Here is a 22,704-nt window from a genome sequence, read left to right as displayed (position 1 = left end):
CCAACTATCACCACATTTATTCAACATAGTACTGGAGGGTCTAGCCACAGCAATCAGACAAAACAATTTTAAAAGGCACACAAATTGGTAAGGAAGAAGCTAAACTGTAACTCTTTGCAGATGACACTGAGGCAGGTGATAATAGGACACAAGAAGACAAAGTTCAGGGCCCTTGTAAGTTTCCAAAAAAAAAAAGCCCCAGTCCAACTTAGCCAGTTAGACCTCAGCTGCTCTGATTGGTTATGCCTATGCAGATAAAATTCAGCCATCCAAAAGTATACTGTTAGAGCTCAGCTGGTCTGGTTATGTCCTATGCAAATTAAGCATTGTGCTTTTACCCAATCAGGAATAAGCTGTGATGTCATTAGTTCAGTTCTCTATGTGGATTGGAGGTGGGGAGTAGGACTTCATCCTAGCAGGAGGCAATATAAATCCCAGACACCACAGCCCTGAGGGCATCTTCTCTTCCAGCCCCTCCTTATTAGCAGGAACTTTCTCTTTTCACTCATTAAAAGCGCTTTGCTGGTTGCTCCATGCTCTTTGTCTGCTGGCTTCATTCTTCATTGCCTCCAAGATATGATCCTTGGAAAACCAGCATTGTGGCCAATAACAATGTGATATTATACAGAGAAAACCCTAAAGACTCTACCAAAAAATTACTAGAACTAATAACTGAATTCAGCAAAGGTTGCAGGACACAAAATTAATACACACAAATCTGTGCTTTCCTACATACTAACAATGAACTACCAGAAAGAGAAATAGGAAAACAACTCCATTTACAAGTACATGAAAAAGAATAACTAGGAACCTAACCAAGGAGGTGAAAGATCTGTACTTTGAAATCTGTATGACACTCATGAGAGAAATTTAAAGAAGACAGCAATAAATGGAAACCTACCCTGTGCTCATGGATAGGAAGAATTAATATTGTCAAAATGATCATCCTTCCCAAAGCAATTTACAGATTAAATGCAATTCCTATCAAAATACCAACAGCACTTTTAAATCAAAGAGAACAAATAGTTCTAAAACTCATATGGAACCACAAAAGACCATAAATAGCCAAAGCAATCCTTAGAAACAGGAACACTTGGGGTTATTACACTCCCCAACTTCAAACTCTACTACAAAGCTACAGTAATCAAAACAGTTTGGTACTGGCACAACAAAAGATCAATGGAACAGAATAGAGAGCCCAGATATAAACCTACCTATACTTGGTTAATTATATGGGATAAAGGAGCCATGAATATACAATGGGGGGGAAAAACAGCCTCTTCAACAACTGCTGTTGGGAAAACTGGACAGCTACATGCAAAAGAATGAAAGTGGACTATTGTCTAACTCCATACACAAAAGTAAACTCAAAATGGATCAAAGTCATGAATCTAAGTCAAGAAACCATAAAACTCTTAGAAGAAACCATAGGCAAAAATCTCTTGAACATAAGCATGAGCAATTTTTTCCTGGACACTTATTCTTGGGCATGGGAAACAAAATAAAAAATGAACAAGTGGGATTACACCAAAGGAAACCACCTGCAGAACAAAAAGGCAAACTACAGTATGTGAGAACAAATTCATAAAAGATTCATCTGATTAAGGGTTAACATGCAAAGTATATAAAGAACTCATATGCCTCAATAAACAAAAAACAAATAACCTGATTAAAAAATGAGTGGCGGATCTGAACAGACATTTCTCCAAAGAGGAAATACAAAGAGCCAACCAGCACATGAAAAGATGCTCCACATCGCTAATCATCAGGGAAATGCAAGTCAAAGCCACAATGAGATATGACCTTACACTAGTCAAAATGAACAAGAAATGACAAATGCTGGCAGGATGTGGAGAAATGGGAACCCTCCTACACTGTGGGTGGCAGAGTAAATTGGTGCAACCACCGTGGGAAACAATATGGAGGTTCCTCAAGAAACTAAAAATAGAAACACCATTTGACCCAGTAATCCCACTTATAGGAATTTACCCAAAGAGAACAAAACCCCTGATTTGAAAATACATATTCACCCCTGTTTATCACCGCACTATTTGCCATACCAAAATACAGAAGCAACCTAAGTGTCCATCAGTAGATGAATAAAAGATGAAGAAGATGTGGTTCATATACACAGTGGCATATTATTCAGCCATAAAAAGAAAAGAAATCCTTCCATTTGCCACAACATGCATAGAGCTAGAGAACATTATGCTCAGTGAAATAAGCCAGGCAGAGAAAGACAAATACCACGTGACTTCACTTATTTGTGGAATATAAAAACAAGGTAAAACAGAAAGAACAAAATGATATTAGACTGATAGACACTAAGAAGTCAGTAGTGGTTACTAAGGGGAGGGGTTGACACGGGTGATAGGGGAAGGGGAGGGGGATAAAGGGGCACAATAATTCACAATCACAATATAAGTTTGGTCACAGGGATGTAGTATATAGCATGGAGATTATAGTCAATGATTCTGTAACATTTTTCTACGTTGATAAATAGTAACCACACTAGAGGGGGTGAGGATTTAATATGGGTAACTGCTGAACCACTGTGTTGTACATTTGAAACCATTATAAGATTGTTTATTGATGATACTTCAATAAAAAAAATAAAAATAAAGCTGTCAGTTATTTTACCAGAAAAATGGGTCTATTCAGGAAAAGAAGAGAATTGCAATTCAAGAGAAGCAAGCTATTGCAAAGCCATAGGCAGTCTAGAGAAGAGAGAGGAGGCTCTTACAAAAGAGAATGGGGAGTGTTCTAAGCAAAAAGTCCATTGGAGGAAACTGGTAGTCCCATGTGCTGTGTAACAGTTGCTCATTAGTTGAGGTATTGCTGGAGGCAGAAACTCTTGCCTCCTCCTCCTGGGTGGTGAAGTAGCCAAAACAGTAGAGTTGCAAAGGGTCCTCTTCCTTGGGGGGTCTGCAATTGACCGGGAGTGATGGGCATGGGAGCACCCCCTGCAGGCCTCCAGACATCATGTCTGTGAGGTTTCCCTTTACCAATTTTTACAATACAAATCTCACTGGTACCCATAGGCCTGTAGCCTTGATAGAGGTGAGGGCCTAGCTTCTGGGTATTAAGTAGCCATAGAGACATTCAGGATTTTATCTTGAATTGTTGAATTGTGAGTGATCTTACCTTTTCTTTCGTTCCTTAATATCCAAAGCTTCCTGTTAACCACCTCTCCCAAAGCCCCACCCCAAGGCACCTCCAGGACCTATCATGGTGCAGACATTAAAAGATTTCTCTTAAATAGTCACGCTTCTAGAATCTCTTCCAATATCCCTTCACCTGGAAAGGTAGAAAACAAGGTTTGCATGTTAGTATCAGCCTCCCGTATTGAATGGGTGTGAAAGAAGTCCTAGGCAAAGTGTGCCAGCAGGACTGGGATAGGGCCCTGGGCCATCCCCCTTGAATCACTGTAAATTGTGAAATGCTTGTAACAGAACTCAGAGGGAACCAAAGTCAGGCACAGGGCTGTGAGGAGCACAAATGAAATGCAGAGACTGAAAAACTTAAGGGAATTGGGGAGGGGCAGGGAACCAGAGGTGGGATCCTGAGATAATCAGGATCCCTGTATGTAGACGTGTGTATATTGATGACAGACCCACTCTGATAGATTATCTATAATAAACATAATATAACAGCAGGTGATAATGGGACTCTGAAAACTTTGTCCCCTCAGGGGGTGGAGGGAGCTGGAGGCTGAATCAATAGCCAATGGCAATGATTTTAGCAATCATGCCTCTGTAGTGAAGCCTCTATAAAAACCAAGAAAGGGTTCAGAGAGCTTCAGGGCTGGTGGAGATTCAGAGAGTGGCACACTTAGAGAGCTTTGCACCCCTTCCCCATACCTTACCCGATGCATCTCTTCCACCTGGCTCTTCCTAAGTTATATCCTTTTATAATAAACTGGTAATATAGTAAATAAAATGTTTCTCTGAATTCTGTGACAATTTAACAAATTTGAGCAAATAAAATCTGAGGAGGGAGGTCATTAGAACCTCCAACCTATAGCTGGTATTTCGGAGCCCAGTCTAGGTTGCCTAGACTTGTGATTGGCTTCTTGAATGGTGAACGGGAGGAGTCTTGAGCCCTTAACCTGTGGAATCGGATGATGTCTACACGTAGATTGAGTTGAACTGTAGGACACTCAGCTGGTATCCAAGAACTGCTTGGATGTGTTGGGGAAAAACCCACACGCTGGAATTGGGGAATGTGGAACTCCTTTACCCTAGACCTGAGTTTCTCACTTCCCTGCGACCTAAAACTGCCGGCTATTCCCGCCACCCTCAGGCCGTAAGATTGGGGGACTCACCTCTCCAGATGTGCGCGTGTATGTCTCAGGCACCAGGCCGCCACGGTGCCTTCCCGGATCGCGGTGCAGCAGAAGACCTGCTCTGCCCACCTGCGCTGCCAACAAGAAGGCCCAACCCGCGCCGCCCACGCACAGAGAGGTGCCGGGGCCGAGCAGGGGGACGGGGGAGGCGGGGTGGTGTGTGTGGGGAGGGCTCATTTCCCAGAAGGCCGGGGGCGCGACCGAAGCCCCGCCCCAAGGTGCGGCGCGGGCGTGGCGAGGCCGCTACAGGTGAGCTCAGAGTCTCACCTAGGAGCATCCCTCTTGCGGAGGCTGGGCGCCCAAACCCCATAACACTGGAGCCTCCACGTGCTGTCCACAATCAGGAATAAACAATGCCTGTAATTTCTCCATTCAGACATAGCTATATTTAAGCTTGTATCATTTCATATATGTCTTCCTAAGCTGCTTTTAAAACCAAATAGATATTGAACATTATGTTCTTCCTGCAATATTTTTAAACTTTTACATGTTATGTATGTAATTTATGTCTTGTCGTGTTATCGACGGGTTGTTTCAAATTACCGGCGCTACAGCTGCTATCACCTGTGTTTGGCAGAGACTCCAAAGCATGCAGGAGAGCGGAGTGAGAAAGGGCCGTCTCTAGGGTTACTCTGATGGGAGGTCACTGGCATAGAGAAGTCGGAGGTGGGCTTAACTAGGAGCAGTGCATCTTATGTTACTGATTTGGGAATTGGTATGGCTTTCTCTGGTTGGTCATGAACTGGAAGCAGAGGCAAAAAAAAAAAAAAAAAAAACAGGGAAGCTGGCCGTCACCAAGTCCTGAGTGTTTCGAACTGATTGCTGCCAAGGTTGTAGCTTGGTTTCCTTCCCGAAAACGAGGTGTTTGCCGCAGTTTATGGGTCAGAGTTCTGTTGTCATATGTCATGAATGAGCTGGCATTGTCTTTACATTCAATGTCTCTAGGTTAATGGTTTCAAACAACAGCTACCATTGATTAACTTCCATGGTTTCTCTGGGTCAGGAATTCAGAATCAGACTGGCTGGACAGTTCTGACTCAGGACTTCATGATAGCTGAACCTGGAACAGTGTGAAGTTCCAGAGCAACTGGACATCTCTCTTATTTCATGTAATACCAGGGTTTCTCCATGGGTCTAGTCTGGTTGCCTTAACCAGCATGGTAGCCTCAGACATCTTACATTGCAGCTCAAGGTTCTAAGGCAAGAGTCGCAAGAAATACCCAGATGGAAGCTGGCTCCTTGGCCAAAGCAAGTCACATGGCCAAATCCAAAATCAAGAGCAGAAAAAGCTATCTCCTACACAATGTGCTTCTGGCAAGAGTGTTGTGGCTGCTTATTTTTTCCAAATAGTCATAATCTCCCCATCTCACAGATGTTCTTTGAGTTGGGGAGAAAGCCAATGGTCCCTCCTCTTGAATCTTGTTGAGCCTGTGGTGGGAAATGAAAGCATATGACTTCTAAGGCTAAGTCATAAAGGCAATGTAGGCAGGTGCCGGCTCCAGAGTCCCTAAAGCAGCGTATTTGCTCTGTTGGCTGGCTGGCTGTTGGGGGTTCAGCCTGGGGGACCTGAATCAGACCCCACACCCTGGCGCCTGGGCCATGGCTGCAGCAAGGAGACGCGCCAGGGCAAACCTAGCCACAGGGCTCTTGAGTGACAGGTTTTAGGGGCCGCTACTCTGCTCAGAGTTAGGTCTCACCCGGCCCTATATTGTTCTCTGTGTATGTTGGAAGAATACATTTTGGAGCATCTAACTTAGCCTCTGGGTGAAATCTGGCTTTTACTCATGAATGACTTCTCCTTGACAGAAGTATTTCAAAAGAAAAATCTTTACAATGATCTCTGTTCCCACCACCACTTCCTGTTTTGTCCTGTTACACGTGGAGAATGTGGTTCTAATTCTGAGCCTGGAAAAGGCAAAGATTGGAACACTGGAAATACTTTGGGAAGGAAATCAACTACAAATGAGAAAAAGAGAGAAAAAAAGGAACAGCAAGAGAGTGAAGCATATGAGCCCAGGAATTGTGCTTCTAAGAAAATTCTTAAGCAATTCTCCCATGCCGTGTGTAATGTTCAACATGAGCTTTCGTTGTTAAACTCAGCACTGAAGAATTCAGGAGAAAACTGGCAAGAGTGGAGACAAAGATGGCATCTGAAATGTTTGAAGTGAAGCTTGAGAAGGCATCTAACTTATGGTTAGAATATGGAAGGGCACAAAGAAGGAGTAAGGAATGTTGAAAATGCTTAATTCAATCACAGGGTCTAAATAAAAATGATGAGTTAATTATACCTCAATGAAACTGGAGAAAATAAAATGAAAAGTTTCTTAAAAGAATTATCAGGGTAAAAGGTAAACCTCTTACAGTATCATTAAAAGAATGTTACTCTGAAGACCTGTCTTAGTTTGGGCAACTATAACAAAATAGCACAGCATTTTAAAATAAATTATAGATTTATTATAAATTATACATTATATTTTATAATATATACTTATTACAAATTTAATAGAAAATAAATATAAATTTATATTATAAGTATTATAAATTGCTATTTATAAAGAGAAACTTATTCCTCACAGTTCTCAAGGCTGGAAATTTGAGACTGGAGCGCCAGCACAATTGGAAGAGGGCTTTCCTCCAGGTCACAGAGATCTCATTGTATCAAGAGCATTCATAAAATTATTAGAGAATACAAGAGAACAACTTATAGGGTACAATGGAACAGATCATTGTGCTGCTCATGAATACAACCAGGAAGTGGTCCTGAAACATGTAAGACTGAAAGACTGATGAAGATTGAACATGGAAATATGCTACAACCTAGAAGATACCAGTACAATTTCTTTGTTCCTGCACCCTTCTGTCTCTAAAATCTCTTCCCTAGTATAGTTGTCCTAGCTCCTTTCTACCCACTAGATTGGAGGTCCCAATTCATGAATCCTTGAATAAAACCAATCTTTTTTACCCAGTTTTTTTCTTAACACAGCAGCAGTCTCTAGCTGCCTGGTACCAGGCCCTGGGATGATTCAGAGCAAGGGAACTACTGCCTTGGGATGTTTGTATATGAAGGACATGGTTTGGTTGGTTTGTATATGAAAAGCATGCTTCTGGCCAAGACCTTGCTATCACTAAGTATTGGCCAGACATCGGAAGGAGGTCTGTAATGCCCCCAAATGCCAGAGCACCAAGACCACAGAAAATAAGAAAGTACAGGTAATATAAATGGCTTTTTGATGAATGGATGGCAAACTGACAAACAGAATCTAAGAAAACATATTAACAATAGAATAACACTAATAAAAAGGAATTAATTATCAATATGTGTAACAACTTGGATAGAACTGAAGGGCACTATGCTTAATGAAAAAAAGCCATATCAAAAGGGACATTTTGTGCGATTCCATTTATAGAACATCTTCAATTGACAAAACTATACAGACAGAACAGATTAGTAGTTGTCAGGGGACAGGGACATGGGTGGAGTTGTATGGGTTTGACTATTAGGAATTTAAACTATATTGGGAAAGACAGACATTTAAACTCTTTGATGCAGTGGAAAAAATTGAGGTTGGGACTCAGCTAAGAACTTGGTTCAAATTCTGATTGTATTATAAAGCATATTAGTGATGTGGCCTGAAACATTTCAGTTTTTGCTCTGCAAGCTTCATTTTCCTTATCAGTAAGAAGAGAATTAAAAGCTCTTCTTTCTGTTTGTTATCAAGAATTAGTTTATGTAAAGGACTAGCAAGACTCTGCAAAAGGCAGCTTCATAACAAATTATAGAAAGAAAAATGGAATGCAGCCAAAGGAAACAAACAATTTGGTGTGGGAGGGCAAGGACAGAAATGTGTAGTCATGATTTGAGGAGAGGAATCAGTGCATGGGGGGATTAGAAATAGACTGTAAGGATAATATTTCAGGTGGAAAAGAAGGCAAAGGAGGCATATTCAGAACCTATAGGGCCAAGTGTTGGTCGAGGAGGCTGGGAGAATTGAAAAGGACGCTGGATACAGAGTTTGAGGGCTCATGTTGGGACTAAATAACATCAAAGGAATATTACAACACTGAAGCAAAGATAGCACTTATCTTTTGAAAGCTTATGATCAAATATGGTTTAAGTCAAAAATACTGAAAGGAATGATGCTTATGATAATTTCTTCCAAGTTTAGATTGACATATAAATTTCAGGATGCCAAGTTGTTTTAGTTTCAGCTAAATAATGAATAAGTTTTTAGTATAAGTATTTCCCCAACAATAAATATTTATTTGAAATTCAAATTTAACTGGGAGATCTGTATTTTTTTGCTAAATGTGGCAACCCTATCTCAAGTCAACAGCTATCAAATGAAATACTAATATTTATGGACTTGTGGATGCATTCACCCACCCAGGAAGGACTAGATTAGTCAAGGTTTCATAATTCTCCATAAGAATCACCTGGAGATTTTAAAAAAATAAGTTGTTCCCCAGATTTACATCCACAGAGGTGGATTTATACAAAGATAGGATAATTAGGGTCCATGCCATCAGTCTGAATTTTTATCTAGTCCTCAGCTCTGCAAGCCCTCAAAACAATCATTTTTCCAAGAGGTTTTAGGTAATAAGCAGCTAAGTTATTAACAGCATGTATGGTCTTTTGCAAAGTTAAACTTCTTTGAACTTCTGTATATTCTACCTCATAGAATGCATGATCACGAATGAATCAAATTACATAAAAATGCTCAATGAATGATAAAGCCTGACAGAGATATAATTTGTTATGAATGCTGACTAAATTTGCAGTGAAGGCATAATAAAGCTGAAGAAGATTGCTTGAAGTACCAAATTAGGACAAAGTCTCCATTTGTAAGACTTTCTTCTATCTCGAGTCCAAGCACTCATTTCCTAAACACAGAATAAACAGTCACAATTTTTTGTTTATTAGCTACAGTATAATTCAAATTCTGCTAGGTACCATCTGTAATGCTTTCACTTTAGATTTTTCTTTTGTAACAGCATGAAGTGGTCATCTATAGAGTTAGTTCATTCTTGATACTTCGTGATTCTCAACTTGTGGAAGTATTTCTGCCTTACGTTTTATTTTGCCTTCTGAAGCATTTTCAATAACCACGTGCTTCTTGCGCCTTTACTTCTTTATACTTTGTTTTCCGTTCAAGTGATCACATTTTTCATAAGACAAGAAAGAAGAAGAGTAATGACGAAGGGATAACTAGAACACTCATCATAGGCAGTATATTTAAACTCAAATATACACATAATTATCTTAAATGTAAATGGACTGAGTATTCCAATTAAAAGATAAAAATCATTAGTAAATTTTCAAAATTCCAATTTTATGTTGCTTACAACAGACAGGACTTAAAGGTAAGTATTCAGAAAGGTTTAAAACAAGCAGATGGGAAAAAGTATACCATGCACTTGATAAGCAAAAATAGACCAGTGTTGGTATACAAATATCAGATAACATTGCCATTAATGTGGAAAGTATTATTAGAACTAAAATAGAGACATTTTCACAATGATAAAGAGATCAGTCCACCAGGAAGATCTAACAATTTGTATGTTCTTAATCCTATGGACTCACAACATTGAAAACAAAAACTGACAAATCTAAAAGTAGAAACACACACACCCACAATCATGAAAGGGAGATTTTAAACACATTTCTTTCAGCAGCTGACAGAAAAAGCTGACCAAAAAATCAGCAAGGCTTTAGAAGATCTGAACCACGTGATAACAAACTTGACTTGACACATACAGAACACTGAACAGAAGCGCACACAGAACATTTTCATACTAACCATATTGCTTGTCATTAAGTGAATATAAAAATAGTTTTCAAATTGAAACTATCCTGAGTATACTCCCTGATCACAATGGACTTAAGCTAGAAATCAAGATGATGACGATGAATTTGAAATCTCAAATTTAGTTTAAACAATATAATTCTTTTAAAAGCCTATGGATGGAGGAGCGAAGATGGTGGTGTCAGTAGGGCAGCAGAAATCTCCTCCCAAAATCATATATATTTTTGATAATACAACAAATATAACTATTCCTAAAAGAGAGACCAGAGGATACAGTACAATAGCCAGGCTACATCTACAAATGTGAGAACTCAGCATCTCACAAAGGGGGGAAAATACAAGCCATGGCCTGGCAGGACCCAAGCGCTCTCCCCATCCCAGCTCCCTGGCAGGAGGAAAGGAGTCGGAGTGGACAGGGAGTGGAAGTGCAGGACTGCTAAATAACCAGCACTAGTAATCCGCACAAGGAGTGCAGACACACATTGTATGCTGTGCTATAGTATACTAGAGAAACGGAAAAGTAAAGTCTGCAAGCGGGTCCCCGCAGGTGTCCCCCCTGGGACAAAAGAAAAGCAAGTGCTTTTTGAAAGTCTTAAAGGGACAGGGGCCTCACAGGTGGATGGAAGCATCCCAGCACACTCAGCAGAGCAGCTGGGAATCCCGGGGAACTTCGGGTGCCCCAGCCCCATGGGAAGCAACGCAGCCCTGAGGCTCCTCATGGCGATAAAAAGCCTGCCAGTTGTTCCCCCTCCGGTGCAGCCCCGCCACAGCAGCCAAGAAGCCAGAGAGTGGCCCTGCGGGGGCACGCAGCGGCCAATCAGCCAGGGAGTGGCCGCATGTGCGCACACAGCGGCGGAACAGCCGGAGAGTGGCTGAGCCCACAGCAACCAACCAGAATCTTCTCCCGGCGTGCAGCCACCCAGACCACACACAGAGTCTGCCATTGACATGCAACTCCCCAACACAGACAGAGCAAACATGGGCCAGGAGCGAAGGGGCGCCGTTCTCACAAGAGAGCACAAACGGCGTGCCTGCCACTCCCTGCATGGATCTGGGCTACCCTGACAGGGACCCCGCGCATGGCACCTTAGGGAATTAATCCAGAGGCTGTGCCAGGTGTGTGGGTACCTGACACAGGCAGCAGTGAAGGGCAAGGCAACCAGCAAGCAGGAAACGACTTTGTTCTCCCAGCTGACACACACACTACATACCTACAACTACCTTTATCACCATGAAAAGGCAGAAGAATTTGGTCCAGTACAGAATTACCAAGACAACCCCGAGGAGAGGGCCTGGGGAGACAGATGTAACCAATATTCCTGAAAGAGAATTCAAAATAAAGATCTTAACGATGATGACAGAGCTTCAGAGAAATATGCAAGAGCTAAAGGATAAAGTGGGTAGGGAGAATACAGAAATAAAACAATCTCTGGAAGGACTTAAGTGCAGACTGGATGAGGTGCAAGAGGCCATTAATGGAATAGAAATCAGAGAACAGGAACACAGGGAAGCTGAGGCAGAGAGAGATAAAAGGATCTCCAGGAATGAAAGAATATTAAGAGAATTGTGTGACCTATCCAAACGGAACAATGTTCACATTATAGGAGTACCAGAAGAAGAAGAAGAGAGAAAAAGGGATAGGAAGTGTCTTTGAAGAAATAATTGCTGAAAACTTCCCCAAACTGGGGGAGTAAATAGTCTCTCAGACCACGGAAGCCAACAGAAATCCCAACACAAGGGACCCAAGGAGGACAACACTATAATAATTAAAGACATATTATAATTGAATATGTAAGACATATAATAATTAAAATGGCAAAGATCAAAGACAAGGACAGAGTATTAAAGGCAGCCAGAGAGAAAAAAAAAGGTCACCTACAAAGGAAAACCCATCAGGCTATCATCAGACTTCTCAATAGAAACCATACAGGCCAGAAGAGAATGGCATGATATAGTTAATGCAATGAAACAGAAGGGCCTTGAACCAAGAATACTGTATCCAGCATGACTATCATTTAAATATGAAGGAGGGATTAAACAATTCCCAGATAAGCAAAAGTTGGTGAAATTTGCCTCCCACAAACCACCTCTACAGGATATTTTAAAGCGACTGCTCTAGATGGAAGCACTCCTAAGGCTAAATAGATGTCAACAGAGAATATAAAATCACAACAAAGAAAGCAGACCAACAAATACTAACAAAAGGCAAAAACTAAAATCAACTATTCACAAAAGCAGTGAAAGGAAACACAAAACAGTACAGAATACAACACCTAACATATAAAGAATGGAGGGGGAGGAATAAGAAGGGAGAGAAATAAAGAATCATTAGACTGTGTTTATAATAGCTTAATAAGAGAGTTAAGTTAGGTACTTAGATAGTAAAGAAGCTACCCTTGAACCTTTGGTAACCACGAACCTAAAGCCTGCAATGGCAATAAGTACATATCTTTCAACAATCCCCCTAAAAGTAAATGGACTGAATGCACCAATCAAAAGACACAGAGTAAAAGAATGGATAATAAAGCAAGACCCATCTATATGCTGCTTATAAGAGACTCACCTCAAACCCAAAGACATATACAGACTAAAAGTCAAGGGATGGGAAAAGATATTTCATGCAAACATTAGGGAGAAAAAAGCAGGTGTTGCAGTACTTGTATCAGACAAAATAGACTTCAAAACAAAGAAAGTAACAAGAGATAAAGAAGGACATTACATAATGATAAAGGGCTCAGTCCAACAAGAGGATATAACCATTATAAATATATATGCACCCAATACAGGAGCATCAACATATGTGAAACAAATACTAACAGAATTAAAGGAGGAAATAGAATGCAATACATTCATTCTAGGAGACTTCAACATACCACTCACTCCAAAGGACAGATCAACCAGACAGAAAATAAGTAAGTACAAAGAGACACTGAACAACACACTAGAACAGATGGACTTAACAGACATCTACAGAACTCTACACTCAAAAGCAGCAGGATACACATTCTCCTTAAGTGCACATGGAACATTTTCCAGAATAGACCACATACGAGGCCACATAAAGAGCTCAGTAAATTTTAAAAATTGAAATTCTACCAACCAACTTCTCAGACCACAAAGGCATAAGACTAGAAACAAATTGTACAAAGAAAACAAAAAGGCTCACAAATACATGGAAGCTTAACAACATGCTCCTAAATAATCATTGGATCAATGACCAAATGAAAACATAGATCAACCAATATATGGCGAAAAATGACAACAACAGCACAAAGCCCCAACTTCTGTGGGATGCAATGAAGACAGTTCTAAGAGGAAAGTATATAAGAATCCAGGCCTATTTAAAGAAGGAAGAACAATCCCAAATGAATAGTCTAAAGTCGCAATTATTGAAACTGGAAAAAGAAGAACAAATGAGGCCCAAAGTCAGCAGAAGGAGGGACATAATAAAGATCAGAGAAGAAATAAATAAACTTGAGAAGAACAAAACAATAGAAAAAATCAATGAAACCAAGAGCTGGTTCTTTGAGAAAATAGATAAGCCCCTAGCTAGACTTATTAAGAGAAAAAGAGAATCTACACACATCAACAGAATCAGTAGTGAGAAAGGAAAAATCATGATGGACCCCACAGAAATACAAAAAATTATTAGAGAATACTATGAAAATCTATATGCTGACAAGCTGGAAAACCTAAAAGAAATGGACAACTTCCTAGAAAAATACAACCTTCCAAGACTGACCAAGGAAGAAAAAGAAAATATAAACAGACCAATTACCAGCAAGGAAATTGAAGCGGTAATCAAAAAACTACCCAAGAACAAAACCCCTGGGCAGATGGATTCAGCACTTAATTTTATCAGACATATAGAGAAAACATAATAACCATTCTCCTTAAAGTTTTCCAAAACATAGAAAAGAGGGAATACTTCTAAACTCATTCTACGAAGCCAGCATCACTCTAATACCAAAACCAGGCAAAGACCCACAAAAAAAGAAAATTATAGACCAATACCCCTGATGAACATAGATGCAAAAATACTCAACAAAATATTAGCAAACCGAATTAAAAAATACATCAAGACGATCATACACCATGATCAAGTGGGATTCATCCCAGGGATGCAAGGATGGTACAACATTCGAAAGTCCATCAACATCATCCACCACATCAACAAAAAGGACAAAAACCACATGATCATCTCCATAGATGCTGAAAAAGCATTTGACAAAGTTCAACATCCATTCATCATAAAAACTCTCAACAAAATGGGTATACAGGGCAAGTACCTCAATATAATAAAGGCCATATATGATAAACCCACAGCCAACATCCTACTGAACAGCGAGAAGCTGAAAGCTTTTCCTCTAAGATTGGGAACAAGACAGGGATGCCCACTCTCCCCACTGTTATTCAACATAGTACTGGAGGTCCTAGCCACGGCAATCAGACAAAATAAAGAAATACAAGGAATCCAGATTGGTAAAGAAGAAGTCAAACTGTCACTATTTGCAGATGATATACTGTACATAGAAATACCTAAAGAATCCACTCCAAAACTACAAGAACTAACAGCTGAATACAGCAAAGTTGCAAAATGCAAAATACACAGAAATCTGTTGCATTCCTATACTAACAATGAACTAGCAGAAAAAAATCAAGAAAACTATTCCATTAAAAACTGCATAAAAAAGAATAAAGTACCTAGGAATTAACCTAACCAGGGGTGAAAGACCTCTGTTGTGAAAACTACAAGACACTCGAGAGAAATGAAATAAGACAAAAATAAATGGAAATCCATCCTGTGTTCATGCGTAGTAAGAATACTGTCAAAATAGCCATCCTGCCTAAAGCAATCTACAGATTTGTGCAATCCTGATCAAAATACCAACAGCATTCTTCAAAAAACTGGAGCAAATAATTCTAAAATTCATATGGGACCACAGAAGACCCCAAATAGCCAAAGCAATCCTGAGAAGGAAGAATAAAGCTTGGGGGATTATCCTCCCCAACTTCAAGCTCTACTACAAAGCCACAATAATAAAGACAATTTGGTACTGGCACAAGAACAGACCCATAGACCAAGAGAACAGAATAGAGAGCCCAGATATAAACCCAAGCATATGTGGTCAATTAATATACAATAAAGGAGCCATGGATATACAATGGGGAAATGACAGCCTCTTCAACAGCTGGTGTTGGCAAAACTGGACAGCTACATGTAAGAGAATGAAACTGGATTACTGTCTAACTCCATACAGAAAAATAAACTTGGAATGGATCAAAGAGCTGAATGTAAGTCATGAAAACATAAAACTCTTCGAGGAAAACATAGGCAAAAATCTCTTGAATATAAACGTGAGAAACTTTTTCCTGAACACTTCTCCTTGGGCAAGGAGAACAATACCAAAAATGAAGAAATGGGACAACATCAAACTAAAAAGCTTCTGTACAGCCAAGGACACCATAAGTAGAACAAAAAGGCACCCTACATACAGTATGGGAGGATATATTCGTAAACGATATATCTGACAAGGGGTTAGCATCCAAAATATATAAAGAACTCACATACCTCAACATCCATGAAGCAAATAATGCATTTAAAAAATGGGCGGAGGATATGAACAGACACTTCCCAAAAAGGAAATTCAGATGGCCAACAGGCACATGAAAAGGTGCTCTACATTGCTAATTATCAGGGAAATGCAAATTAAAATCACAATGAGATATCATCGCACACCAATTAGGATGGCCAACATCCAAGACAAGGAACAAAGGTAGGTAAGGATGTGGAGAAAGGCGAACCCTACTGCATTGCTAGGGGGAATGTAAGCTAGTTCAATCATTGTGGAAAGCAATACAGAGGCTCCTCTAAAAACTAAAAATAGAAATACCATTTGACCCAGGAATTCCACTCCTAGGAATTTACCCAAAGAATACAAGGTCTCAGATTCAAAAAGACATATGCACCCCTATGTTTATCGCAGCACTATTTACAATAGCCAAGATATGGAAGCAACGTAACTGGTCATCAGTAGATGAATGGATAAAGAAGATGTGGTACAGATACACAATGGAATATTACTCAGCCATAAGGAAACAAATCCTTCTCTTTGCAACAACATGGATGGAGCTAGAGGGCATTATGCTCAGTGAATAAGCCAGGTGGAGAAAGACAAATACCAAATTATTTCACTTATTTGTGGAGTATAACAACGAAGCAAAACTGAAGAAACAAAACAGCAGACTTACAGACTCCAAGAAGGGACTAACAGTTACCAAAGCAGAGGGCTGGGGGAGGGCAGGTGGGGATGGAGGAAGGGAACTGAGGGGCATTATAATTGGCACACATGGTGTTGGGGTGGTCACAAGGTCAGTGTAGCACAAAGAAGACAAGTAGTGACTCTGTGGCATCTTACTACGTTGATGGACAGTGACTGCAATGGGGTGTGTGTTGGGGATGTGATAATATGGGTGAATATAGTAATCACAATGTTTTTCATGTGAAACCTTCGTAAAAGTATACATGAATGATACCTTAAAAAAAAAAAAAGAAAATATCCATGATTTATTTCTATTCATGTCAAAATCACAGGAACTACTAATATTACTATGGTTTTTGCATATACCATAGTAGGAAGAAATGCTAAATTTCAGTTAGAGGTAACTATATATAAAAATGTATTTTCTCTTCTCATCCAAATTCATACTCCCAAAATTCTATTCAAAGGAACCCCAAATTAGCAACCTCCAAGTTACAGTGATCCTTTAAACATGATGTCAATCCTTTGCTCAAATCATCTCATTCAGAATAGAACGGTTTTACATCTCTTTCAGAATAGAATTCAAAGTCCATACCAAGGCCCACAAGACCCTAGGTCATCTGCAGTACAGCAACCGTCCCACCTCCACCTCACCAACACACTTACATCCTGCTACTTTGCTGATCTACTTTCACACAGTTCCCTCTTTGCTCATTCTGCTCCGGCCACAATGGTAGGAGCCAAGAAGCTTCTAACTCAGGGACTTTGTTCTTCCTGTTCCTTTTGCCTAAATCTTTACTTTTTCCCTCCCTTTCTTCAGGTCTTGACTAAAATATCACCTCAACAGAGAAGCCTTCTAGAACTTCCCTTCATAATACCACCACCTGACATTATATATATTATAACCACTCTTTTCTCTATCACACTCTCTAGAATATAAACTCCAGAAGAACAGAGTTTTAAATGTTTTCTTCAGTACTATAATTCTGGCACTTGGACCAATGCTTAGTACAGTGCTCCTCTGGCTCCCCTCCTTTATCCCAAATCTCTTCTCTGCCACCTCTCCCTTTCCTACATAGGGAAAGACCTTTCTGTTTTTCCCAACATTGTCTCTGCAGATGGTGACTGCAATCCCTTGCAAGGCTCAAACTACTATTTCAGTATGGATTGATACCACTTCTGCATATTTAGCCCCTGTGAAGCTCCCTGTCTGATTCTCTCTTCTACTAGATTCTACTTTGTGGAAATCATTTATGGATATATTTTAGCACCACTTTTTGACTCTGAGTTCTTAGTAGATGACATAATTATCAAACTGCAGCACCTGGCTAACTAAGCCTCTCTGCACAAATCAGGATATAAAAAATGTTGGACAAAGGAAAAATGCATGACAAACTGACAAAAAAAAAGTCACTGGTAGGTAGGTATAAAGAAGATCAGTACTTAAAGAGGAGGCAGTGCAGATACACAGATGCATGCCTGTGCACACACACAAACACACACCAAGTATATTATTTTGCGGTGATAATAGAAAACATTTCAATGAGTCTAAGAGGGAGAAAAGCTAAAAAGGAATTGAATCCTAAATACAGGTAAAGGAGTTTTCTTTGGAGGAAAGTTGTCTTTAGAGGGCACTCTGTATTTGAAATTAAGAGAAATTAAAAGAAGAGTAGTAAGTGACAGAATGAATGAAAATGGTCATTTGTAAACTCATGTAAAGGACTTAATTTTTCCCAAAGGCCTTGGGTTTTATTGGGAGCTTTCATGATAATATCTCAAAGGTGCTATTTCTCCACTGACCAGCAGAGTTATTATCTGCAATGCTTTGCTTGCTTCTGTCCTATTATTTCTCATTCACCTGAACACAGTCCTCTCATCAGCTCTCTGCCAACGACCCAGGGCTCTTTCCCTTGTAACAACAATAAGGAGATAACTTGAGGCTTAGGAATGTTAAGCCCTGCTCACAAGGAGAAAATATGGAACATGGTTATGCTGTTGCGTAAATCAGGTCCAGAAATAAGACCCAGTCCTTGATGACCACAAAAGGGACACCACTACAGGAACAGCCAAAGAAAGAAGATGAAGCTTCTGCCACAGCCAGTTGGAGCAGACCATTTTCTTCTCTTCATTTCAGCTCAAACCATTTATATGGGGATAGGGAGCAGAAATTCACCTGAGAAATTCCCAATGAAAGAAAAATATACTCCACAAAACTCTATAAAGTATTGGCACAGATGCCCCTACCCACAGACACCAGGTTGCTGTACTTGTCCAGCATCACATCCCTGTACAAGTCCCTGTGAGTAGGTGCCAGGCCCTCCCACTCCTCCTGAGAGAAGTCTACGGACACATCACTGAACACCACTGATCCCTGAAACAGTAAACGTGTGTTACTGGTGTAACAAAAGAAATACTTTAGAGACTATTGTGCTTGTATTACAGGGTAAAATAAATGAGCTATCATATTGGTGTTAATGAGAACCACTACCTCTGTATCTCAAAATAGATGCAAGAGTATTCAGTTCATTTTACATGAAAAAATCCCAACTGAATTTCATCAAGCCTATGGACTTAACTATCTACTTTCAGGCAACACTTAAATGATAGACAGAGGTGCAACCAGCAAATTTCAAACAATGGACAGTAAACCAGTTTTTTCCTTTTCTACCAAAAAACCTGCAACGAAAAGATATGGAAGGGGCATCTGCAAAGTAAAGAGACTTAGTGACATCTCAACCAATTGCAGTGCATAGTTCTTATTTGGATTCTAATTCAAATAAATGACTTTTAAAAAACCAGACAATTATGAAAATTGAATTGATGACATTTATAAACTATTTTTAACTGTTTTTAGATGCAACAATGACGTAATGGTTGTTTTTAAAAAGTAATCTTTATCTTCCTTTTAGAGATGCATACCAATTTGCATTTGCTTCAAAATAATGCTGTTTTGGGGAGTGAGGATAGGGGGGTGTGCACACAAGATACAGGTATTAGTACCTAAAACAAGACTGAGCTGATAATTATTGAAGTTAAATGCTAAGTATATGGTAGTTCCTAATACTACAATACTTTCCTGTATCTGAAATTTGTTATGACAAAGTTTTTTAAAAGAGGGGTAGTAGTGAATAGCTGCAACAGAATATTTACAAGGTCCCAATCATGTGTATAGCACTGATTTAAACAAAACTGTGATACAGAAAATCTAATTCATACATATCTTGTAAAGAAATAACTAGAAAATGTCTAAAAACGGCTTAATCAAAAATAGTGAAATAGGAATTTTAATTTAAAATATGATAAATTCCATTGACTTAGCTAAAAGAGACAAGGGTGTCTTCTTTCAGGGAGTAGCATGAGGTGGTGGCTCAGGGCCCTTGTAGTAATACTACCTGAACTTGGACAATTTATAATTTGACAAACATATTTTAAAACAGCAGTATCTCTGAAACAGCATATAGCTGAAGTTTCTCATAAACTCTAGTTCACTCTGTTACAAGAATGATTTCCTATTAATACAAATTCTTCAATAATAGTTTTCCTGATATCAGAATTTTCTACATTATAGGTATTACCAGACAATACTTAGAAGGTTCTTCCAAGAGCAGATAGCATGATCCCAACAATTCATGAGTTGGCTGAACTCACTGTAAGCATCCATCATCCTTATCCTTATTTCTGAGATAAAGAAAACTGGTGATTCATACAGAAATACCTTATGCCCCACATTTCCTGCTCCACCTCAGACAGGACTTCACGTGCAGATGCCTTAATGGAGTCACAGCGATCTGTCTAGATCTGTCTCAGTCAGCTGCCAATTCCACAATCCTCCAAGCCTCATAAACAGGGTGATCTTATAACAGCCTAACATTTGGAGCTACCAACAGCACCTCCCATCCTCTCTTACTGGTGAATACTGATCTGTGGAGATAAACCTGGCTTTTCCATGCGTGTTGCCAGCTAGGCAACTCATACCTCCACTTCACCAAATCACTATCTAGACAACACAAGTTCATTCTACACATCTAACCGAGAGCACATGTCCTCTCCATCACAGTTCCTGGGAGAGGGCTGAAAAAAGAGAGGCACAATTCTTTACTGAAGGAAAATATTAATGCTGGGCCAAAAGAGGGGTACTTGGGAATGGTATAGGATTATCTGATGAGAATGAGAGGAAATGGGGACCAGGATCCTAAAAGGAAATCCTGATAAACCAAGAATATCAGGAGAAGAAGAGCAAATGCTCACATGTCCTTTTACATTTTTGTTTGTTATTTGTTTTTTAAGAACTGAATGTCAGGAAGGTAAGAAAAAGCATCAATTCACCTGGGCCATGACTGTCAGTATTGCAGGAGAGGATCAGTCCTCTTTGGGGCTGTTTTCCTGAAAAAGAGAGTGTTCTGAGAAGACAGGAAGGAGGAAGCATGGGAATGCTCTGGAAATCACACTGGCATTACCATTCTGACAGACCAGATGCACTACCTTCACCTCCCTGGGTCTGATAACTCTGGCTAGTGGAAGAAGGAAATAAATCCTACTCCTTCAACCCCAGAAACTGCAGGCTTTAGCTGCAGTGAGTTGTATCCTGGCTACTACATCCAAAGGAAAACAGACTCAGATTGACTCGCCTTCACCCAAGCAATCCAGGTTCCTGCTTCAGCCAAGGGATTCAGGCCACACTTTGCCCCACTTTACTGAAGATGCTCTGAACTCAAGACAGCGAGTGCTGCTATGACCTGCCCCAAGTAGATCCCTCCTCTGCAATCTCATGCCCAAGCCACATACACCCAGATGGTGTCCTTCGGCTAGGAACACAGTACATCCTGATCAAGAAGATCTAAAGACTTCTTAAGTCTTCTTCTCTCTCCAACTCCAACACACTCAATCAACTTCTACCCCCAACCTCACCCCTACACAACCCCAGCCACACAAGAGGTGCTCCTCATTCTTAACCTCTAGCTGTTTTGTAAAAAAAAAAGAAAAATAATTAACTCAGCTTACATATTTATGACATGCAAATCAATCAGCCTGTCAACTTTTATAACTTTTGGGTAAGATGTTTTTTACCTATGCATATTTATATAAATTTCTTTTTCAATGCTTTAATTTGCTACACTTAAATCTTCAGTCAATTATTTTATTTTGGTATAAGATTATTTGGTAAAAGACTGTGGTATAAGATTACAGATTATGATTTTATTTTAGTATAATTTATGACTTAGGATTCCTACTTAACTTTTCCCTCTAAGGCTGGCTACCTAACTGTATGACGCATACAAGAATAGCATTTAATGGAACATAAAATGCACCATTATTTTATATGCCACTGCTTTGTTGTCTCTTCCTACACACACACACACACACACATATATATATGTATATATATATATAAAACCGTAACAGGATTATACACAGCAGTAATAGTAATATAACTTCAGGTTCAGTTCCCAGACCCAATTCCAATCTATGTACATGTGGTCTTCCCACAGATAACACCAAGCAATTCTTGAACACGAGTAGGGGTGTCTGAGAACTCAGCTCAATTCTGATGCCATCTGCCTGGAGACAGCACCAGATTCCCTGGATTAAGGACACTGTTCTACAAGATTGCCCTCCACCCGCAACTCCAGACACCAGTTGCAAGCCCCAGGCAGTGCCCTATGCTTTTGACCTACCAGCTACAGATTGAAAGTTCCCATGACCTCCCCCTTAGGTTCAATTAATTTGCTGGAGCAGCTCACAGAACTCTGGAAAACACTTAATTTTACCAATTTAAGAAAGGATACTGTGAAGGATACACATTAGCCAGGTGAAAAGCTACAATAGGGCAAGGTCCCAAATAAAGGAGCTTCTATCCTCGTGGAGCTTGGGGCCTGGCTCGGTGGCACACGGGAGCATTCTGGTTCCCCAAGCGTAGAAGCTCACAGAGAAGCAGGATCCACCCGGGGAGAGAGCAGTGAGCTCTTCTGGGGTCCATGAGAGGGCTTCACTGCATAGCCATGATTGACTAAATTATTGGCCACTGGCTGATTCAACCTCCAGCCCCTGCCCTCAGGTGGGGTCCAAAAGTATCTCATTAATATAACAAGACACCCATTTCACCTTTAAGACTCTGCAATGTTTTCAGGAACTGTGGATAAGATCAAATATACCTGGGAAATATTTGGTTACATGAATGACCAAATATGTATTTATGACTCATTCCATCACAGCCACTAAAAAATAAAAAAAACTATATTAAGATACAACCTGACTTCAGATATGCTGATTGAGAGGAAAAAAAAAAAACCTC

The 22,704-nt window shown here is 39.9% G+C and overlaps 2 long non-coding RNA genes across 3 annotated transcripts; both read right to left on the bottom strand.

Annotated features, from left to right (window-relative positions):
* LOC130681144 (uncharacterized) lies at nucleotides 1-4,504 on the bottom strand. 2 transcript variants are annotated; one of them, XR_008994195.1, is made up of 2 exons: nucleotides 4,325-4,504; nucleotides 1-3,297 (listed from the first exon to the last, which is right to left on the bottom strand). It is a non-coding gene; the product is annotated as an uncharacterized LOC130681144 (long non-coding RNA). The 2 variants fall into 2 exon arrangements; XR_008994196.1 differs by having other exon boundaries at nucleotides 1-3,223.
* A 30-nt stretch (nucleotides 4,505-4,534) lies between these two features.
* Nucleotides 4,535-21,297, bottom strand: LOC118912568 (uncharacterized). Its single transcript, XR_008994197.1, has 5 exons — nucleotides 20,739-21,297; nucleotides 18,657-18,783; nucleotides 18,271-18,369; nucleotides 6,920-9,480; nucleotides 4,535-5,773 (listed from the first exon to the last, which is right to left on the bottom strand). It is a non-coding gene; the product is annotated as an uncharacterized LOC118912568 (long non-coding RNA).
* Nucleotides 21,298-22,704: the final 1,407 nt, after the last annotated feature.

Source organism: Manis pentadactyla, chromosome 15 (assembly GCF_030020395.1).
Source record: "Manis pentadactyla isolate mManPen7 chromosome 15, mManPen7.hap1, whole genome shotgun sequence".
NCBI lineage: Eukaryota > Metazoa > Chordata > Mammalia > Pholidota > Manidae > Manis > Manis pentadactyla.
The sequence above is the reverse complement of the archived record's forward strand: the minus strand, read 5'-3'. Positions and strand labels throughout refer to the sequence as shown.